The sequence below is a fragment of the Varanus komodoensis genome, unplaced genomic scaffold (assembly GCF_004798865.1).
Source record: "Varanus komodoensis strain SLA01 unplaced genomic scaffold, ASM479886v1 scaffold1, whole genome shotgun sequence".
Lineage (NCBI taxonomy): Eukaryota > Metazoa > Chordata > Lepidosauria > Squamata > Varanidae > Varanus > Varanus komodoensis.
In genome coordinates, this window is record NW_025335268.1 from 35,402,568 (window position 1) to 35,409,050 (window position 6,483).

The window sequence follows — 6,483 nt, forward strand, 5'->3', positions numbered from 1 at the left end:
GTTTTAACCCTACTTACTTAATTTCTGTAGTGCCCAACAGCTGACGCTCCCTAGGTAGTTCACAGAACATGCTTGCTCACTGAAAGATGATTGAAAGGCTGAAAGTAGTACCCATTTACTTCTATAAATCAGGAACAGACCATTTTTCTAATCTTGAACCCAGTGAAAGCAATGGCTAGGGGCCTCTGCATAGAAGAAACTGGTACTTAGCAGCTAAACAAGCCTTATTACATGATAAGGCCAAATTGGAATTCGATTGGAAACAGTCTGGGAACTCTAAGGTCTACAGAGTTTTGCTGGGGAAAAGGTATGAACTAAAGGCATTGGAAATAGACACGATGCACACATCTAAATAGAAAGTACTATGAGTTTAGGAATAAAAATTCTGGACCTTTTGCATGGCTTTAAAGTAAGCACAAAAAAGAAATACCATACCATACATACAAGGCAGAAAGAGATCAAAAAGGCAAATTCTGAAGATATCACCATAGCTTTTTCAGATTTTGCAGTCTTATCACCTCACTGAAGGATTCCGAGAGGGGTGGCCAAACATGACCACTTCATGAAGATCTGGTTTGCCTCCATTATGTTTGCTAGCCAGGGTGGAGAAAAACCAGTGCTTAAAAACAAGAACAACAACAAAACATATTTTAAAATTTAAAATTGGATTTTTTTAATAAAATGTTTTTGAGGAAAAATGTATTTAAGGACAGCTTCCTATTTAAGATATATTATAGTTCAAAGGTTATTCATCACGAAATAGTGGTAGACATGTCATGAGCGGAGCCAGCTGGAGCCAGGGATCAGACTAGATGGCCCAGGAGGCTCCTTCTGACTCTCTCTGTTTCTATGTTTCTATGAAATAAGGATTAGTTTTTAATTATGTAGTATGAGGCTATATATTCATGCAATGCTTAATTTTTTTGGTAAATGAATTCCATTAATCCATTCATAATGTCATGCTATTCCAGAAGTTTCTGTAAAATTATTAAGCAATTCTTTTTATTAAGCAATATTATCACAGCTGCTTGGTTTTACAGTTCTCAAAACTGTGAATTTTTGTCTGCAGAGGTCACATGCCTCTTCTTCACAGCAAATATGTTACATAAAATAAACATACAGAATTGAGCAAAATACTTTATCCCATTGTTCTTTTGCAAATCTATGTACACAGAATCAACCCTTTACCACTTAAGTGCTAAATTTCAAACAATTCAATGAATAGAAGAAGATTGTTGGGAGTGGAATAGATCTGCACAAGAAGCTAAGTGTGAGGAGAGAGGGCAAGCAGCAAAAATGAAAGTGAAACCTTTTGAGCAGAATACTCTACGAGTCTTAGCATCTTTTTTTGTATAGTCCAGAGGTTGGCAACCTTTAACACTCAAAGAGCCATTTGGACCCATTTCCCTTGGAAAAGAAAACACCAGGAGCCGCAAAACTCTTTTGACCTCTAAAATGAAAATAACACTGAATATATCGTTTTTTACCTTTATGCTATGTATAAAAAAACTATAGTGTGTTGCATTAATGAAACAGATTGGGGGCTGTGCTGTGCCAGCGCGGGTTGCAGATTGGCGGCTGTGCCGGTGCGGGTTGCAGATTGGCGGCTGTGCCGTGCTGGCGCGGGTTGCAGATCAGGGGCTGTGACGTATATTTTGAGCAACAGAGCTGCAGCAGAGGGTTTCAAGAGCCACATGTGCTCCAGAGCCACGGGTTGCCAACCCCTGGTATAGTCTAAGCTTTCTCATATTATTCTTTTTCTGGAGGAGAAAACCTATGAGAGGTATAATGGCAGCAGGCCATAAAAGAGACCCAGTTTGGGAATATTTTAATGCACTTCATGCATACAAATTATGTAGAAAACCATTATTTAAATCTATTCTTAATAACTAGTGATTTAAATCAGATCCGCCCTGTTGTAAGCTAAAGGACAGTGGCGTATAGCTTGATCAGGACAGTGGCCCTGATACCCTAAAGATAATTTTGGAGGGATCTAAGTAAATGAATGAGGCTCCAAGAATATTCTACTGTTCATGTAACTCAGACAAGAATGGAAAGAGTTTCTTTTTAGATTTATTTGAATACTTGATTACTAGTGGATTTGTTGACTATCAATTCATTTGTACTATGCCTAATAAGTACTATGCTCAATCTAACACATATTATTTGTTTTTTATTGATGTACTTTAACAGATGTGTTTTAATTTGTTTTTATGTGTTAATTATAATTTTGTATTTCATCTGTTCTGCACTAGTTGAAACTTCTAAACAGCAATCAAGAGCAGATCCATATAAAGCTTATTATAATTTCCTAGACTTAAAATAACACAGACATAAATGATGTCAGCAAGATCTAAAAGGTCTTGCAATCATAACATTAAACTGATTTTGTGAAATTCACTTTTATGCTAGCTCAAATGGCTTGCCTTGGAGCTTGCAATTTAAAAACTGATACAGGAAAGTCAAGGCCACCTTCCAGCTGGAAAGGACTACATCCTATGTCAATGTGGGCAGGATCAATCATGCTCTGGTACCCATGTTGTCTGTTATCATGCTGTTACCCATGCTCTGGTAACCTCCCAATTGGACTATTGTCACATGCTTTACGTGGGGCTGCCCTTGAAGACAGTCTGGATATTTCAGTTGATTTAGAATAGGGCAGCCAGGATGTTAACAGGGACTGGCAGATATGTGCATACAACACTGGTCCTTTACCATCTACACTGGCTACCAATTGAAGTCCAGCCCAATTTAAGGTGGTGTTGTTGAAGACCTATAAAGTCCTAAATGGCTTAGGACCCTGATATTTGAAAGACCGTCTCTTTCCTGATGTGCCTGCCCACCCATAAATCTGGGTTGGAGGTCCTTCTTTGGGAACCCTCCTTGAAGGAGATAGGAGAAAGGCTACCTGGAGAGGGGCCTTCTCTGTGGTGGTACCCCAGTTATGAAATACGCTCTTGAGAGACACTTCATTCTTTTTGGCACCAGGCTAAAATCTTTTTATTTTCCCAGTATTTTAAGGTTTAAATTGCTATTTTAATTGGTATTTTACTAGATAGAAATGATGCTGTGCATTACTTTGTTTTATTGTAAAACTGTCCTGAGTCTATTTGTTAAAAGGATGGCATAGAAAAGTTAGAAATAAATAAATAAATAAATAAATCGGCCTGGAGCCACCATTTTAATTTTCTTTTTTTAGCGGACTATAAGTTTGTTTTAAATTAATGTTCACAGAAAACAAAAGAAAGGAAAGGGGATATAGGAATGTGCCAAGAGTCAATCCACAAGTATAGTGTATAACATCAAATTTTAAACCCATTCATAAAAAAGCAAAAATCTTGTTGGCTATAATCCCATCAAAACAATTCAACTCTCAGCCTGACAAAATTTATCCAGTCTATTGCTTTTAGTTTACTAACATTTACTATAGTTTTTTATAGAAAAGTATATTTATATTTTTTCACAATCAGCTTTCCATCTTTGAGTACATTCTTTGACTGGCCTTCTGTTAATGTAATTAGTTAATTTCACAATTATTGCATAGTCAGCTAACTTATTTTTCCAGTCCACGACAGTTGGATAGTCTTCAGCTTTCTACTTTGAAGCAATTATCATTCTTGCTGCTGTTGTCATGTATTTAAATAACTCAATGATAATCTTTGGAATGGTCTCTGGTACAATACTCAACTGCATATTCTTAATGTTCACTGAAAAGTCCATTTTAAGTATTTTCTGTATTACCATATGTATCTACTCCCAAAATCTGTTCATTCTATCACAAGTCCACCACATATGATAGAAAGTCCCATCTTTCTCTTTACATTTCCAACATTTTCCGTTGAAGTTCTTATTCATTTTCTGTATATCTTTCAGGGTAATATACCACCAAAAATACATCTTATACCAGTTTTCTCTTAACATCTGACTTACAGTGAATTTTATATCTTTCGTTCATAAGGCTTCGCATTGACTTGATTGCATTTCTTCTTCAAAGTTCTGTGACCAGCTCTTCATTGATATTTAACTTGTTGAATTTCAGTATCATGTTTAAGCAATAATTTATAAATTTGTCCTAAAAATGGTCTTTTTGATGTTTTATTATAGTTTCAAAATCAGTAAGACTCTATGCTTTTCCTGTTTGAGTTTCCTTTTTTAATCTTGAGACCAATTGATAATAAAGGAACCATTCTATATTTTTTCCTTCATCTTTTAATTCTGGTCACGACTAAATGCATCCTTGTTGATCAACCATGTCTCCGGATGTTATAGAATCATTTCTTTCCTGAAGTGTTTTCCATGGTATGCTTCTATTGGGGACATCAAAGGAGAGATTGGAGGCCTACTTCTTCTCATAAAGTACTAAATTTTTATTAGACCATCCCTGAATACTTGACTATTATTTAGGATCAAGATTTTTTAAAAGATTCTTTGGTCCATAATATATTATGTATTTCTTCTTCAAGGTCTGCTATCTCCAGTTTCACTATTCTTTCTTCTAAATTGAAGATCCAATCTGTGATCACCATTTTGATTTTTCACACTGACCCAACATTGCACTCTAGACCCATTGAAATGCTAAGGGTTTTTGTTTTTAAATTATGACCGTGAAACTAAGGTCATTCTATTCCATTTGTTAGTAGCAGTGAGGACTTTTCTCTCTATCAGTTGTATCAGCAGAAACATATGCTCTGTTTGTTTGCTTAAGTGTGTTGAAGAATCAGAGAAAAGCTTACTCATTTTCAAGGAAGTAATTCTGCTCTGCGACAAAGCACGCCTACTGTTAGCTGCAAAGCCATGTTCAAAGTTACATACTTATATTACAAACCCCTAAACAACTTAGGATCAGGATAACTAGCAGAGCACCTTCTCCTATAAATACCCAGTTGATATTAAAATCTAAAGAAGAGGACTTACTGGTTGTTCCTCTCTGTGGTGCCAACCATCTGGAACTCCATCTCCTGTGCAGTATGGAAGGCAGAAAATGTTGTAAATTTCAAGTGACTCCCTAAAAAATCAGTTGTTCACCCATGCTTTGTTTGGTTTGTAATTAATTGCAATTAATCACCTACTTCTCCTTCTTATTGTTAGGTAAAAATACCCTGAAGTTCTTTCCCAAGAGGACTCAAACCAATAGAGGCAACTCAAGGAGGAGGCTGAACACAATTGTAGGGCACTAAGCTCAGAGTTTTATTCAGGTACAACAGCTGAGGGGTGGGCACTTCTGGCTCATGTGACAAAGAGATTCCACACACACACTCTTTGTGTTAGTAGATTATTATACTGTGCTGAGGTTCCTCCCTACGTGGTCAACAAGAAACCCACCCAGACATCCCATGTGTTGTATTGCAAATGGCCTGTGCTCACCCTATCAAAATAATTGCTATTGTTACCTTGTTATTGTGGTTGGAATTTTTAATACTATATTTTGAATGCAATTTCTATTGTCAGCTCAGTTAAAATGGTTTTTAATAGTGTTTTTCCTCATGAGTTTTAATATTTATATTTGAAACATTTGGATTTTTTATTAAATGAAGCAAACTATAAGTATTGCCAGTAAAATAAATATGTCAAAGGCATTGTAGTAAATGAAAATAGCTCTGAGTTTCCTGGCATGGGGTGACTAACATAGGTATCAGAGTAGCAGTGGTCCTGTCATGATGCCTTGTTCCCACGTGCTGTCCTAACCCTAACCCTAAAGCCCCACTGAACATAGTGGGATTCCAGTAAACATGAACACGTACTCCTGTTTACCTCCACCTCAAACTCCCTCCTCTCTCTTCAGAGACTAAGTCACACTAGGCACAGACTTTCTTCCAAACATGTATAGGCACTATTTCGCTTGCTATCATTTGGAAAAGGGATCATGTCAAAGTCATTACAAAAAAGACCATTTTATGAAATGGTCTGATCTCTTGGCATGTTTAAAAGGCCTGTATAAGCCCCCAGTTCACTGTTGTATTCTATACATTTTCAGATGTAGTAAAGTCAGAGTCATGCCTGTTTACAGTATTTTATTGTAAGTTCCAGCTCGGTTGACACCCCCTCCCCTGCCAGTTTTATTCTGGGGAAAATAACTGCTGGTTCCATTCTATTTTATTGTTGTTACCTGAATTTTGTATATGGACTGGAGGTATATTGACAGGTAAGTGGATGAGCAGTTTTTAAGTATGTCAGTAACACATTCCATCTGCAGTCACAGTGACTCACAAGTAACCTCAAGGCTTAATATAGTCTGGATCTTCATTTTTGTACAATCTTAAAAAGAGACAAGTGTTACTCAAAGATACTGCTTTTATGATTACTTAATGTTTGATTTATGGATTTTGATATTACTTCAAAAAAAAACTCAAGTCTGCTTAGAATTTGGCAGACTTCCATAAACTGGTTAAGAGGATGTGATGTGACCAGGAAATGATTTTTTAGCACTTTATGTTATGGCTTTTTGCTCAAGCTCATGCTGCCTAGCAGCACACAAATCTGCAG